Genomic DNA, 17,187 nt, shown 5'->3' on the forward strand with positions numbered 1-17,187 from the left:
GCTGCTTCAAAAAGTGCCCAAATTGCTGGCTTGTGCACCAACAAGACAGGAAGCCCTACCCTGCATTCATTCACTTTGAGACTAGTCAATTTCTTAAGTCTGATTTTCAACTGGTCTTACAAAAGCAGTGAAAAATATTTGTCCCCTCCGTCTTAAATCCTAAAGCCCCTTAATTGTTTTGGGGGTGTGTCCTGTGACTTGACTAGACTGTGAGCTCCAAAAAGCAGAACTGTCCATTATAGGTTTCTGTTTCTATAAAGCACCGCATTCATCTGGTATGTGCTTATATAAATGATAACAACCCTCCTGTTAGCTGCACAATTTAATTTTGTACTGAATGCATTCCATTAAGATTATAACAGTATTAGGTGGGATATTGTTTTAATGTTTAATTTTTTCAATGACCTTTGCACAAGGATACTCAGTTTGTGCAATCACAACAGGAAGAAATCATAGTTGGAATTTAACTACTGTATATCAGCTGCAATATGATTTCAAGGGCGTTGTCAACCTTATCAAAACAGGCAGAAATCAAAAAAGGACTTTATCTTTCACCACAGTATGAAAATCATTTCCCTGCATCAGACTGCCTCTCCAAAAAACTGCATTTTTGTAAAGAAAACTTCTATTCAACAGTAACCTAATTACCAGGATGCAAAATACCTGTCTACCCCCACCTACTACAAAAGTAATTTTTTTTCTAACAGCCAATTAAGCAAGATATTGGAATTTCTTTCAGACTATGGGACATAATGTGATGTTTTATTACACACACACCTCGCAAAAGTATTTGGACCACCCCCCCCCCCCCCCCAAAAAAAAGAGTCAGCAGATTTGTGTGGATTACAAATGAGACACAGATATTTCCAAACTGTATGTCTATTGCAACCCACTACGCTCAAAGTAAATTTTCAAAGTCGAAATTCATTATTTCTCTGCATTTTTTGTAAAATAAAATGAAAACCCTGAAAATTACTGCTTGCATAAGTATTCAACCCCTTCAGACTAGTACTTGGTGGAACCTTTTGCTGCAATAACAGCTTTGCGCACTGGTGGGAGTGATTTTTCCTATTCTTCCTGGCAGATTTGCTCCAGGTTAGTTGGAAGATGCTTATGGACTGCAGTTTTCAAATAGTGCCACAGATTCTTGATTGGACCGAGATCTGGACTTTGACTTGGCCATTGTAGAATGCTCACCTTTAGCCACTCCTGTGTTAATCTGACCTTGTACTTGGGATCATTGTCCTGATGAAAGGTAAACTTTCTCCCAAGTTTTAGGGTTTGTTTGGTTTGGGTTTTTTTAAGCAGATCAAAGCAGGTTGTCTTGCAATGTCTCCCTGTACGCTATATCGTCCATCTGCCCTTCAATTTTAATAAGATACCCACTCCCTGCTGAGGAAAAGCATCCACACAATAAGATGCTGCCACCCCCATACTTTACTGTTGGGATGGTGTTTGCTGAGGAAAGGGTAGTGTTAGGTTTGCAACACACATTGCATTTTGAATTTTGGCCCAAAGATTACATTTTTGTATCATCTGACCACAAAACTTTATCCCTCATTTTAGCTGGGTCACTGATGCTTTCTGGTAAGCTCCAGACATGCTTTGATGTGGTTTTTCTTCAGTAATGGCTTCTTTCTAGCCACCCTCCCATACAGGCCAGTTGATTGCAGATCTCTTGATATGGCTGACTGGTGCACCTCCGCTCAAGTCTCAGCCACTGAACTCTGTAGCTCCTTCAAAGTGATTGTTGGTCTCTCTGAGGCTTCCCTCAAAAGTCCCTTCTTGCTCTGAAACTGCCTTGTCTAGATAGTGTCTGGGTAATATGATGCAGCTTGCATATCATCAAAATTGATCCAACTGTGCTCACTGGGATATTATTCTGTAGCCTTTTCCTATCTTGTGCATTTCTATAACTATCTTTAAATTTCCTTAGAATGCTCTTTGGTCTTCCTTTTCACAGCTTTCCTTCAGATTCACTTGGAATTAGGGGGTCTTTTATCCAGAAAAACAGACTTTTTTTTTTTTTTTTTTTTTTTTTTTTAATGATTCACAGGTAGAGGCCAATTGTAAGCCAACTGTTAGGGCAATATTTTATTATGTAAAGCAGAGTTGCTTACCCATAACAGGTGTTCTCAGAGGACAGCAGGATGTTAGTCCTCACACATGGATGAAATCATCAGATGGAGCCCCAGTGCGGAAAACTAAACATCAAGATCTCTAGAACTTCGACTAGGCACACTGAGCATGCCCAGCACCACACATCCAGGCAGGTCCTTCGCAAGTCTTGTAAAATAGAATTATAATTAAAACAAAAAAATAGAAGAAACCCAACTTTGTGGGGTGGTGGACAGGTTTCACAAACACTAAAATCCTGCTGTACTCAGAACACCTGCTATAGATAAACTATGCTTTCTCCGAGAACAAGGAGGATGTTAGTCCTCACACATGGGTGAATCCCTAGCTACAGGCTGCTCCCCAACACAAAAAGGGAACCAGACACCTAACCAAGTGCCAACAGGCACAACAATGTTGCTGTTTGTAACAGAAGGGGAGACAGGCTGAACTCAAACACAGGCCCTAGGAGGGGAGAGTTGGGTTCTACACCTCAAACAAGTTCTGAATGACAGACTGGCCAAACCTGCTGTCGCATCACCCATCCCTATCCAGACAACAGTGTGATGTAAATGTATGCAGAGAACTCCATGCTGCAGTCCTGCAGATCTTCTCCATAGGAACTTCTCATAAGTGGGCCACAAACAATTGCATGGCTCTGACAGAATGAGCCTTGACATGATTCCTAAGTTGTAGTCCTGCCTGGGCATAACAGAAGAGGATGCAATCTGCTAGCCAAATAGATAGCAGATTAGCAATGGCCAACCTATTCCTATCAAAAGAAATAAGAAGTTGGGTGGACTATCTACAGGCTTCTGTCCACTCCAGATAGAAGGCTAAGGCTTGCATGCAGTCCAAACAGCACAGTGCTCGTTCACCTTGGTGCGAATGGGGCCTGCCTGGAAAAGAATGTTGGCGGAATGATGGACTGGTTAAGATGGAAGTCTGTCACCATCTTAAGCAGGAACTTAGGGTGTATATGCAAGACCGCCCTGTCATGATAAAACTTAATGTAAGGTGACCAAGTCACTAAGGCCTGGAGCTCACTGACCCAGCATGCTGAAGTACCTGATCTTCCAGGTCAGGTACTTCAGATCACAGGTGCACACAGTGGTTCAAAAGAAGCTTTCATCAGCTAAACACCAAGTTGAGGTCCGAAGACTCAGTGAGAGGTCTTAGGGTAGGCTTCAACTGAAGCAGGCCCCACATGAATCATACAATTGTAGGCTGTACAGAGATGGGCGTACCATCTACACTTTGGTGGAATTAGACAATTACATGGAGATGAATGTTAACTGAGTTGGTTTTTAAACCAGCTTCCAATAGGTGTAGAAGGTAATCAAAAAGATTTTGGGTAGGGCAGGAGAACAGATCTAGGGCCTTTTATTCATACCACACAGAAAACCTCCTCCACTTCAGTCCACAATACTTTCTAGTGAAATGCTTTCTAGAAGCCACCAGGACCCAAGACACATCCTCAGAGATCCAGCGGTTGCAAGATAAACTTTTCAACATCCAGGCTGTGAGCGACAGGGCCTGGAGGTTGGGATGCTGCAACCTGCCTCAATCTAGAGTGATGAGACCTGGGGAAGTCCCCAGACTGATCGGTCTCCGGATGGACAACTCCCATAGATTGGAAGCCAGACCTGTCTCAGCCAACGAGGTGCTATGAGAATCGTAGTCCCCATGTCCTTGCAAAGCTTCAAGAGAGACTTCACCACTAAGGGAATCTGAGGATATGCATACAAAAGACCCGTGCCCCAATGACAGGCAAGGGCATCAGAGGCTGGTTTGCCATCTGACCTGTACAGTGAGCAGATCCAAGGCACCTTCCTGTTGCAAGGGGATGTTAACAGATCTACCACTAGGCTCCCTCAGAGGCGGAACATTCGATTCGCTACCCACTGGTCCAGGGACCACTTGTGGGGTCTGAAGGTTCGACTCAGCCTGTCAGCTACCATTTATTTATTTATTTGAACAGTTTTATATACCGACAACCGTTTGCACATCGTGTCGGTTTACATGTAACTTACTAACCACGGTTATGTAGGCATTGCCTTCACAATGAACAGGTAACGATAAGATGCATGTTCTCCGACCTGGTCAGGTACATGGCCCTGAGCACCATCCCATGGGACAGGGCCCATGACCAGATCTGGACTGCTTCCTGACACAGGAGATATGATCCCGTGCCTCCCTGGTTGTTGACATACCACATGGCTACTTGCTTGACAGGTAGCATCAGAACAACTTTGTTAGCCAATCTCTGAAAGCCCATAGCATGTACATCACCCGAAGCTCCAGGAAGTTGATTTGACAAGAGTGTTCCTGAGCAGACCAGAGACCCTGGGTGCTGAGCCCATCTATATGAGCTCCCCATGGACACATCTGTCCTAATCGCAATTTGGTTAGGGGAAACTTCAAAGACATATCCCGGTTCCAGATTTGAAAGTACCCACCACCAGGACAATGAGTCCCAGAGAGACAGGGTGACTCGAATGCAATCCTGGAGGCTCTGAGTGGCTTGGCGCCACTGCAACCTCAGGAAACATTGGGCTCTAGTGCATGGGTAATCGTGCCAAGAGTGACATAGATGGTTGCAGCCATGTGGCCCAACAGCCTCAACATGCCAAGCTGAAACCTGCAGGCTCTGCTGAATATCTGCCATGTTGGTTAAGGTGACGGCCCTTTGACAAGGCAGGAAGGCCTTGGCCTGACCCATGTCTGGCAGGGCTCCTATGAAGTCCAATTGAAGTGACGGGCTGAGACAGGACTACGGGTAGCTGAGAACAAACCCTAGTAACTCCAACATCCAGATGGTCAAGCACATGGATCTGGCAGCCCTGAGATGTGCTCTTGACCTATCATCCAGATAAGGGAAAACAGGTACTCCCAGCCTGCGAAGGTGCACTGCCACCACAGCCAGGCATTTTGTGAAGAAACGAGGGGCTGACCTAGCCTGAACTGCAACACCCGGTACTAGAAGTGCTGTTTTCCCATCACAAATCGGAGATCTTCCCTGGTCACAGGAAGTATCACGATGTGAGTGTGAGTGTATGTGTCCTTTAGATCGAGAGAGCATAGCCAATCCCCTTTATGTAAAAGAGGGATCAAGGTGCCCAAAAAAAAAAAAAAATCTAGTTTTTTTTTTTTTTTAGAAGCTTCTGCAATCAGGAAGTACTTTGAGTGGAATCCCCATCCTCTTTGCCCTGGCCATTAAGAGGGAGTAGAGCTCTGTCGGTAGTACCTCCTGATGTGCTACTGGCCCCCAAAATGGACTCTGAGGGCAATCTGGAGGGACACTCAATAAGTTCAATTGGTACCCTTGATGGATGATGGAAAGAACCCACTGGTCAGAGATTATACTGGGCCACTGGTTCGAGAACAACTGCAGCTTGCCCCAGACCAGAGAGTCCAACATTCTGGGTACGGGTGACCGGCCTGCGCTCCCTACAATCCAGTCAAAACCCCATCCCTGGAGTTGATTGAGGCACCAGCTGAGGCTTGGGGGCTCTCTGCTGCCTGGGACAGCCAAGGGAACCCCGATGGTGTTGATGGGAGCAAGGGTACAGAGGATAGTACTTCCTTTGGCAAAAGAAAGACTTCCTTTGTTCCTGTCTCGCCGGCCTCTTAGACGAGGATGATGGGTCAGGAGTATTGGCAGAGTGTGATTGGAGGGTTTCATGGTGGTCCCCAAGTTGGGCCACATCGTCCCTCATCCTCTCTCTGAAGAGATTCTCCCGGTACATGGCATGTCTGAGAGTCATTTCTGTACTTCTGGTCAGAGATCAGAGGCCCACAGCCGTGCCATTCTGCGGGCACAAATTCCTGCTGCAGAAACTCTTGATGCCATCTCAAGAACATTGTAGATTGCTCAGACCTCATGTTTTCTGCATTCCAGGCCCTTATGCACTAGCGACATGAAGCTGTCCTGCTGCTGTTGAGACAGCTGTTCAGCCACCTCCTGCACCTGCTTCCAGATGTCCCATGAGTACTGGCTCATAAAGAGCTGGTAGGCCGCAACGCGGGCAATGTGCATGGCGCCTTGAAACACCTTCCTCCCAAGAACATCCACCACTCTGTGATCCTTCCCCAGGGGTACAGAGGGATGAGTATGAGAATGCTTGGCCCTCTTGAGGGCAGATTCGACCGCCATCGACTGGTGGGGCAGCTGACGTTTATTCAATCTTGGAGCCTTCTGGACAAGGTAGACCCTGTTCTCCTTCTTAACGGGTGGCACTGTGCGGGGGTGTTCCCATATCCTCAGCGGCAGCTCATTAAGGATCTCGTGCACTGGGACTGCCATGATCTCCTTAGTAGGCTCCACAAACTGTAGGATCTCAAGCATTTTGTGCCTGGCATCCTACTCCTTTAACAACTGAAATGGGATGGCCTCTGCCATGAACCTCACAAACCCTGCGAAGGTCAAGTCCTCTGGCGGAAACTTCCTTTGCTCCTCTGAAGGAGAAGGGTCTGATGGGAGACTATCGAAGCCCTCGGAGGAGGACTTCGAAGCATCATCCTCCCAGGGGTCATAGGTTTCCTCATATTCACTGTAAGCTACAGGGAGATGGGGCCTTAAGTGCTCGGCCTTCATCCCGAGTTGTGCACACCAGTAAAACTGGACAGGGACTGCAGGCTTGTCTCTGCCAACCTAGATGGAGCTTCCTCCAAGGAGGAACTGTCTACGACCAATGTATCAGTAGGGTGAGGCTTTGGTGCCACACCTGGCACAGATTCTGTCCTGGGAACCAATGCCAACTGAGTCGGTAACACACTGATGAGTACGTTGAGCTTCTCCAGCAGTGATATGAGGACAGGCAGCACCGGATCTGAAGCCCTGAAGCGCCAAATCCACCACCACTGAAGTCGGCACTCCAGCTCCTCCTCAAACTTTGTGAATGCCAACACAGACTGGGAAGGAAGGAGGGGTGGCCAGATTTTTTGGACCTGTAAGGTGGACCAGTGACTACCATCAGGACCAATGGAGACTGTTGCAGACCCCCGGCACTGATGGAGGACTGGCTGTCCTTGTCACGGGGTCACTTCAGGGGCATCACAGCATGAGCCTGTGCCAATGCTTCTTCAGCTCCCCTCGATGCTCGACCCGATCCTTCCCTGATACAGAGAAAGATGAGAAGGAACCAGACATCCTCGGCCTGGAGGATATAGACAGCAGTCTGTCTCCGGCATCCCTATCTGCCGACGGCACCAATGGAACAGACGGCCCCCGCTGATGTTGATGGCACAGTATCCATCGGTGTGGCTCCCCGGTCCATCGAGTCCAATGCCTCAGACTTCTTTGACCCAAAGAGCTACTCCATCTTGTCGAGTCTAAGCAGAGTCCCTTCGGGGTCATCTTGGTGCATAAGCGGCAACCCCGGATGTCATGCAATGCCCCCAGGCAGAGGAGATATCTCCTGTGGATCAGCAATAGACATGGTCCTCAGACACCAGGAGCATCGCCTAAAACTGGATGTGGCCATGTTGGGACGAAACAAAAGGTGCACAAAACAAAAATGATGGCGGTGGGCGGCGACGGGCAACAGGCACAGAGACACTGCTGCGGGGAAATCGACCACGAAGGAAACTTACCAGAATCGCCGAAAACACTGACTAGTAACACTCTGGGGAGGTACCGAGAGGGACCCGGCGATGGAACAAGAAAAACCATGAAAAACACAAGAAAAAAATAACACTTTTCACAAGGCCAAAAACAACCAAAAGTGAGCTCACTCACACCATGAGGCTTACAACTCTGCGGAAAGAGAGACTGGAGAAGGATCCTGCCGGAACGTGTGGTATAGGGCATGCTCAGTGTGCCTAGTCAAAGTTCTAGAAACTATGACACAAGTTTTCCACATCAGTGCTCCATCTAATTTCGTCACCCATAGATGAGGACTACCATCCTGCCTGTCCTCTGAGAAACTTGGAACTTCCACAGCGCAGGGCAAGAAGCATTTTTCAGTTTTTAATTTTATTTTACAAAACATGCAGAGAAAATGAATTGCAACTGAAATTTTACTTTAAGAGCATACTGGTTTGCAATGAACATACTGTCTGGAATAATCTGTGTAAGCATCATTTGTAATCCACACAAACCTGCTGACTTTTTAGGGGGGGGGCTGTCTAACACTTTTACAATGCACTGTGTAAAAGCACACATACATACATATACATCTTGGATGTATCTTGGATACGGAACTAAACATGAAAGCCTTTAATCAAGACCACTGTCAAGGAAGGTTTTTATAAATTACAAATCTTGAAAAAATTAAAACCGTATTTACATAGTAATGACTTTCGCATGGTGCTACAGGCTCTGTTAAACAAAATTAGATTATTGTAATGCCCTGCTGTTAGGACTCCCTACTTCAACTATTCGACCATTGCAGTTGTTGTAAAATGCTGCGGCACGGCTTTTGACCAATAAAAGAAAATATGACCATGTTATGCCTTTATTGATAGAACTTCATTGGCTACATGTGCAATCTCGCATTTTATACAAAAGCTTGACATTAATACATAAAGCGATCTATGGTAATAACTCAAAATGGCTTAACGCATCTCTGCATATACACACCCCACAACGAAATCTTAAGTCCTCAGGTAAGGCCTTACTATCTATCCCCTCACCCAAACTAGCTCACCTGACTTCAGTTAGAGAAAGAGCTCTTTCCTTGGCAGGACCAGCTCATTGGAATGCTCTCCCACTTGATATCAGACTGGAGACAGATGTAAGCACATTCAAAAAAGCTTTGAAGACGTGGATATTCAAGCAAGCCTATATGCAAACTGGTTACATTTATAGTATAATCTCCCTCCCTGTTTACTTACTTATTTTATATTAGGTTTATTTCATGATTATTTTAATTTGTTTCTTTTATTGTAAGTTTATTTTAACCATGGAATTAGTCTATGGCAATGTTTGAGACATGATATATTTATTTATATAGGTAAATTGATATAGGTAAATTGTTTTATTGAGATGAATATCATTGCAATTTGTAATTGATTGAGTGTTATTTTATGATTATGTTTAGTTTGGGCAACGTATAATAGATGTCAATTTTGTTCCAATTTTTTTTTTTGTTTACATTTATCTATGTATTATAAGAATTATGTAAACTGGCTTGAAGTAATTAACGAAAGTTTCGGTATATAAAAAGGTTAAATAAATAAATAGCCAGCATTTGGGTACTGTGAGCTTGGCAGACGCCCAGAGCACTGAGGGGTGGCCCTTAACACCGCCACCCATCCCACAGTAGAAGGGCCAAGGTGGATCCCATCCGGCCATGGCCACACCATGCCCCATCCCACTGTGGTCTGAAGACAGGGGGAGGCCACAAGAATGTGTGAGTGTGAGAAAGTGAAAAAGCCTGCATATGTTTAAAAGCCTGTATCTAGCTATATAAATAGATACATAGAGAAATATAAAATGCACACACTTGGCAGCTTCCACCATAGATACTTTAAGTTTAAAAAAAAACAAAAAACCCAAACATTCATTCTCTAGCTACTGACATTTAACTTGGAATAATCCAAATTAAAAATGATCACATGTATTCTTGATGGATTTAGTATTTGTTTACAAATTTTGACATCTATAAAAATGCACTTAAATGACCAGGGAATGAAAAACTGTAATAACTCTTCTTTTGAAGAAGTAAGAAGTATCTAAATATGCAGGTCCCTTGTGGTCACTTCTGAAGAAGGGGGGGGGTGTCAATGTAGTCTCAAAAGCTCATGTATTATGTCACAGGAGTATATATATGTTAGCATCACAAACTTCAAAGAAGCCACATTTCCTGAAGATATGGCTACCAAAACACTCAGGAGTGAGGAATCCAAGATTATTATTTTAGGTGATGCCAGAAAAAAAACACTCAGCACCACAATAAAGCTGGAGGTTAGCAAAGCTCCATGTAGGACTAATGTACAAAAGGAAAAGTGAAGAGAACAAACTGGGGTAATCGTGAGCAATACCCCCAAGTAGCACACCATTAGTTACACTTCAACTATAGATTGCTTGCTCCCTTTGCCCACTCCCACCACAACTGCTCTTTGGCACATCCTCACTTCCTGAGAAAACGGCAGTTTCATGGAAAGTAACTCTGACTAAAGAGGAATAGCTAATTTAAAAACAACTTACAGTAGAGAAGTCATGAAAAACGAAATAGCAAGGCTCTCCCTTCCAATCTAGGCACAAGGTACAAAGCAAGGCTTAGAAAATTTGAGGTTAGATAAACTCTGCATGAGGTTTTTCAGCTTCCAAGCATTAACATTTTACTTGCATCTAAACAACTGTAAACAGGGCTGTAAACATACACAACAACCTGCCCTTAAGCAGCAATACTAGGTGGAGTAAGCAATGGCAGGAGAAAAGTAATTCTTTGATTAATTAAAATTAAATCACACTACCATGCAGCAGGCTGGAGCAAGTTTAGCCCTTCCCAGTAAATACTTTCACATGGATTTGTCTGACAAAAGAATATAAGAAATGCCATGCTGGGTAAGACTAATGGTCCAACAAGCTTTGCATGCTGACTCCCAAAAATGACCATTCTGGGATCACCTGGAAGTACCCAGCAAATTTCAATATGAAAGTCTGTTTCATACTGCTCGCCCCAGGTATTTCAAAGGTGGGTAAACAAGCGTCTGTCTAGTTAGTAACTGGAATTGTCCTCCAGAAACCTATCCAAATCTTTTTTTTTTTAAACTCCGTTATATTACTAGCCTTAATCACATTTTCTGGCAACAAGCTCCACAGCTTAATCAAATAATGACTGAATAAAAGAGGATGTTTCTCAAATCTGCTGTTAGTTTCAGGGAGTGTTCCCTACCTAGTCCTAGGACCAGCCAATAGTATAAATCAGGAGTGTTCAAACCCATCCTTGGGGGCCCCCAAGCCACTCAGGTTTGCAGGATCTCTAATGAATACATGAGTTATTTGCATGCACTACCTCCTATGTATGCAAATATTTCTTATGCATATTAATATGGGATATCCTGAAAGCCCAACTGGCTGAGGGGGCCACACAGACCTATGAACACCCCTGGTGTAAATAACCTATCCTTATCAATTTATTCCATACCACACTATTGTATAAACCTCTATCATACCCACCGTAAATTATCTCTTCTCCACTTAAGCACTCAACTTTTTTGCCTCAAATCCTGCAACTTGTACATTTACAATTATATTTTTCTTAAAAGCAGTATCTGAACAAAGGCAAACAATAACAAAACTTAAAAAAAAAAAACCAAAAAAAAACTTACTGCCTCAATATTGAAAGCATGCTGTAAAAGGAAAAAAGAGACTTGTGCTTTCATTGTTTAATCCAAAAATCCAAAATGTAAAACAATTTGGCTTCTTAAGCATTCCAGCCAGATGCAGAAAAGGTAACTGTTGAGGGTATCGAGGAATTAGGTGGTAAAAGTGTGAATAGAAATCAGAACATTGCTATGAATTCAGGAATACGAACTATCATAATGAAACATTTATTCAAACAAAGAAAGCAAGCTGGTTCAAAGTGCTGAATATCTGTCCTGTAACATGCTTAAATACTGCCACAAAGATTACTAAAATGAACAAATGCAGCATTACCATGCTGGCACTAGCAGGTGTTGATTGTATTTTTACATTAAAAATTAAATGAGCTGATTAAAATACAAAACTTTAACAGCTCATTACATATAATGCAGTTTACATTAACACAAAAATCCATGTTACTGTGCGATTAACACAAAACTTTAAATGTTTAGTTAGAAGTTTTCAGTTTAAAATCTATGTCAATGTGTGCTTTTAACATGCTATTCACTAAAGGTTTTATGGATCCAGAGAAGCATAAGAAATAGTCTAGAGTCTGGCAGCTAAGGTTTAATGCTAAAAAATGCAGTCATACATTTGGGATGCAAAACCCCAAGGGAACAGTACAAAGTAAAGGAAGTGAAACTACCCGCTGAGTGTGTGCAGGATTTCAAGGCAATTGTATCTGATTATCTTAAAGTGGCCAAAAAGGTGGATAAAGGGACGAAAAAAAGCCAGAATTGTGTTTTGGTAAAAATGGAGAACTGTCAATAATAAAAAGAGATGATACTGCCCCTGTATAAGTCCCTGGTGAAACCTCATTTGGAATACGTCAAACAAATCTGGAGGATACACCTTCAAAAGGATATGGAGTTGGTCCAAAGGGCTACTAATAAAATTGTCAGTTGTCTTCATTTTAAAGAATATGAGGGTCAGACTTAAAGATGTATACCCTGGAGGAAATGAAGGATATGGATGACATTTAAATACATGTAAGATATCAATGAACAGCAAGCAGCCACTTTCAATGGAAAGGCGGTAAGACTCAGAAATTTTCTCTTTACAGAAAAGGTGGTAAATGCATGCAACAGCATTCCAGTGGAAGACATGGATAGTATCTGAATTCAAGAAAGCATGAGACAAACACAGAATCTCTGAGGGACAGGTAGGGATCATAGAGCTGAGCAATTGGTTTGGACAGGCAGACTAGATAGACCATATGGTCTGTCTGCCACCACATTTCTATGTTTCTATTAAATAAGCTACATTAATGTATATTTAACACATTTTAGTAAATAGGCCCCAAGCATCAGTAATTTCCCTACCAAAAACAATATTACAAAGGCCAAGCTTATGTCAAAAGGAAACTTCATTACAAATACCCTTGGATAAAACAAACAATTTACAATTTAAAAAGGTGGCAGCTACCCAAATCTTATTATAGTATTTCTACAATGATGTTTCCTATACAACTGAAATTCTATTATACAACTTAAATTGAATTTTTTTTTTTTTTTTGCTAATTAGTATACCATTAAAAGTCTATAGTGGACATGCTAATTAGTATACCATTAAAAGTCTATAGTGGACATGTACTAGTATTTTTCGGCAAATAACCAGAAATGTATTCAAGATGTTTCAATGTGAGAGAGAAGTATTTTGTTAGAACTCAAATGCATGGTCATGAAATTATTATATGAACCACTGTCAGTAACTATTCTATTGAGCTGAGATTATTCAAGTCTGTCTAGGCATTTTGAAGACATTCTTGATACTAAAGAATTTAAGAACCAGTGTCAAAATGGCTGGCTCCAGATTAACTGATTTCATTACTATAGCCAATGCTCATATTGGGGGATGATGCAATAATGTATAGGTTAAAACTGTGCACTGAAATTCAGCACACAGTTTCTTAATGCACAGGTTAAAGAATTTTTAACTCCCTGATGCAGTAAGCTATTATGCTAATGAACTGGGAGTTTAAAGAGTTCAGAGTCTGGAAAATGTGAGCACAAACGAGTTTAAAATGTGCATTCATCACAGGCTGAACGCACATTTATGCCAATTTATGCGCATAAAACGATCTGTGCACAAAATATAATTTATGCACAACAATGTTTTCAGCACAGAAAGCATTTTTTGCTTTCATAAAGCATATTTATGCAGCAGAAAACACTTTGTGTGCAAAGCATTTTCTGCACATAAGAACATAAGAACATAAGAACATAAGAAATTGCCATGCTGGGTCAGACCAAGGGTCCATCAAGCCCAGCATCCTGTTTCCAACAGAGGCCAAACCAGGCCACAAGAACCTGGCAATTACCCAAACACCTAGAAGATCCCATGCTACTGATGCAATTAATAGCAGTGACTATTCCCTAAGTAAACTTGATTAATAGCAGTTAATGGACTTCTCTTCCAAGAACTTATCCAAACCTTTTTTGAACCCAGCTACACTAACTGCACTAACCACATCCTCTGGCAACAAATTCCAGAGATTTATTGTGCGTTGAGTGAAAAAGAATTTTCTCCGATTAGTCTTAAATGTGCTACTTGCTAACTTCATGGAATGCCCCCTAGTCCTTCTATTATTCGAAAGTGTAAATAACCGAGTCACATCTACTCGTTCAAGACCTCTCATGATCTTAAAGACCTCTATGATATCCCCCCTCAGCCGTCTCTTCTCCAAGCTGAACAGCCCTAACCTCTTCAGCCTTTCCTCATAGGGGAGCTGTTCCATCCCCTTTATCATTTTGGTTGCCCTTCTCTGTACCTTCTCCATTGCAACTATATCTTTTTTGAGATACGGCGACCAGAATTGTACACAGTATTCAAGGTGTGGTCTCACCATGGAGCGATATAGAGGCATTATGACATTTTCCGTTTTATTAACCATTCCCTTCCTAATAATTCCTAACATTTTATTTGCTTTTTTGACTGCTGCAGCACACTGAGCTGACGATTTCAATGTATTATCTACTATGACGCCTAGATCTCTTTCTTGGGTGGTAGCTCCTAATATGGAACCTAACATCGTGTAACTACAGCTAGGGTTATTTTTCCCTATATGCAACACCTTGCACTTGTCCACATTAAATTTCATCTGCCATTTGGATGCCCAATCTTCCAGTCTTGCAAGGTCCTCCTGTAATGTATCACAGTCTGCTTGTGATTTAACTACTCTGAATAATTTTGTATCATCTGCAAATTTGATAACGTCACTCATTGTATTCCTTTCCAGATCATTGATATATATATTGAAAAGCACCGGTCCAAGTACAGATCCCTGAGGCACTCCACTGTTTACCCTTTTCCACTGAGAAAATTGACCATTTAGTCCTATTCTCTGTTTCCTGTCTTTTAACCAGTTTGTAATCCACGAAAGGACATCGCCTCCTATCCCATGACTTTTTAGTTTTCGTAGAAGCCTCTCTCATAAACCCTTATTACAGGTAGAAGCCTCTCTCATAAACCCTTATTACAGGTACCAATATCGAAATTTCAGCTTCTGCCCATAGACTAACAGTAGTGCTGAAAACTTTACTCCATTTCTGACCAGGAGTAAAATTTCCAACACTAAGAAAACCTGAGATAAGCCAGCACACCTCTTTGTAATGTAGAGTAATTGTTAATGCCTTAATTTGCATATCATTTCCATAAGAGGGTGGCTAAGCAGCATACACAGTTTTACACACATTTTGTGTGAGCAAAACTTCTTGCTGAACTGGGGGAAACATTCAGGTGCAAAAAATCTGCATATAAATAAAGGTAAACTTACATTCTACTTAATATACCTTATTCCCCCCCACACACACACACAAATAGTTTTATGTGAAAAGACTGATTTCTAGTAAAAATATTTCCCAGGGTTGTCCAATCCCGGTCCTTGCAGACGGCACACATGCCAAGTTTTCAGGCTAATCCCAATGAATATACATGAAAACAAATTTGCATACATACTGTCTCAACTGTAAGCAAATCTCTCATGCATGTTCATTAGAGATGGCATGAAAAGCAGACTAATTTGCGACTTTTAAGGACACCTTTGAATTAGGCTGACATAAAAACATTACATTCTCACAGGAATACACTATGGAAATGTGCCCAACCCTGATAAATCTCAGAAACTCTAACATGTTAAAGTTTAGACTAAAAAGTAACATGGTGTTAAAAAAAAAAAAAATCCACTTCTCCTCATGTAGGGCCCTACTACAGAATCAGTAAAAACTTTCGTACCTGGCATGGCTGAGAGGAGTGGCGAGGGTGTGGACAGATAGTAATAAAACTATAAAGTGAATGCAGCTGACAATCTACAAATCGCTCCCAAACAGTTAAACAGGAATATCGGGGGTGGGCGCCGCCTTCAAATAAAACATTTTTCTACCTTTTATTCAAAGCCCAAAACAGCACCCAAGTAATTAAACTTGTTTGGGAAATGAGCGGGATGTGAGAAAGTAAAGCCTCGGAGTGTGCGCGGTTTACTCGCTCTGACGTGCCGGGTGTAAACCGCGCCGCGGCTCCCAGGCCTCTGCCTCTCACGGAGTTGTCCCCGGGCCATGGGCCATGTGCTCCCCCTCCCCCGTCACGGCCGCAGGAGTAGCGCCGGGCCTCAGGCGCAACACCGTCCCGCAGCGAGCGGCAGCCCGGGGCCTAGCGGCAGAGGGCGAGGGAGGGAGACCGGACAGGGCCTGTCTCCGGGCCGGTGAATCAGTGCCTGCTCCCTCTCACGGTCACGACCGCCTCCTTGCTCCCCCACACGGCCCAGTTTCCCCGGCCCTCGCCCGCGGCGCTCCCTCACCGCCACGTTGTCTCGCAGGGCCAGAACGCTCAGGTAGCTCCTGCCAGTGCCTCCTTTCGCCCCTGGGCGCACGGGTTCACAGCTCGGCCCTCAGCAGTCATTCGGGTCCCGGCCGGAGAGAGGGAGGCGGCTCCGGCTGGGAAGGGTAAAGGGAGGAGGGCACGTCCGCCCCTGTCACCGCCGCAGCCACGCCGCGCGCGGACACGCCCCCTTTAAAGAAGCAGCTGCGCCAGATGTGCACCTCCGGCGGCGAGGGAAAATCTGGGCTGCTGCTCCCGGATTTAGTATCTCAGCAGATAAGAGAGGGGGGAGGGGCTCCCTCTGCCTGCACTCAGGTCAGATCAAGTAGTGCACTCTCAGAATCCCTTGGAGGCTATGCACTAGCCTCGTGTCTGTTGACCTAAGGTCTCCAACAGTACTTCCTGGATTGCCGAAAGCAGTGAAAGCTGCATACCTTTAAAAAAAAAAAAAAAAAAGCTGTACAACCTCTGGGTATTGTGCAATAAGCATACCAGGGCGCGTTTTGCTTTGCTCACGCCTTTGCCTTGTGAGCAATCAATAATAAGAATTCATTGTGCAAACATAGTATGTTAGTCTGAAAACTGATTTCCTTATCATTGGATAAAACGGTGAGGCTGCTGTATTAGACTACTTGAATGCACAGAAATAAAAGGTAACAAAAAAAAAAAAACCCTCATGTATATGGCTGATACCCTTTATGACTTTTTATAACTGACAGCTTTTCTTGATTAGCTTTCAAGAGTTAATGTTCTCTTTTTCTGACCAGAATAGAATGAGCAAAAGATGACAGTTTGCCAGCAAATATCAGTGAATCATAAAAGGTATACCAATGATAGAATGAAGGAAAGGGGTGTTGATGGGTGATCAGTCAGAAAGGGGGGGGGGAGGGCAGTTGATGGGAGGCTGGCAATTATAATTCTATGAGTCATAAAGAAACCTAGGT

At 43.2% G+C, this 17,187-nt stretch overlaps 1 protein-coding gene across 7 annotated transcripts in view; it reads right to left on the minus strand.

The window, feature by feature from the left end:
• Positions 1–16,474, minus strand: part of KTN1 (kinectin 1) — a 342,484-nt gene extending 326,010 nt beyond the window's left edge. For 2 of the 7 annotated variants that reach the window (XM_029598255.1, XM_029598256.1), the window contains exon 1: positions 16,224–16,474. The gene's annotated coding sequence lies outside the window, so the exon portion shown is untranslated. The remainder of the gene's footprint in view (positions 1–16,223) is intronic. The other 5 variants (XM_029598257.1, XM_029598252.1, XM_029598258.1 and 2 more) reach the window with 3 other exon arrangements.
• Between the last annotated feature and the right edge of the window lie 713 nt (positions 16,475–17,187).

This window comes from Rhinatrema bivittatum, chromosome 4 (genome assembly GCF_901001135.1).
Source record: "Rhinatrema bivittatum chromosome 4, aRhiBiv1.1, whole genome shotgun sequence".
NCBI classification, from domain to species: domain Eukaryota; kingdom Metazoa; phylum Chordata; class Amphibia; order Gymnophiona; family Rhinatrematidae; genus Rhinatrema; species Rhinatrema bivittatum.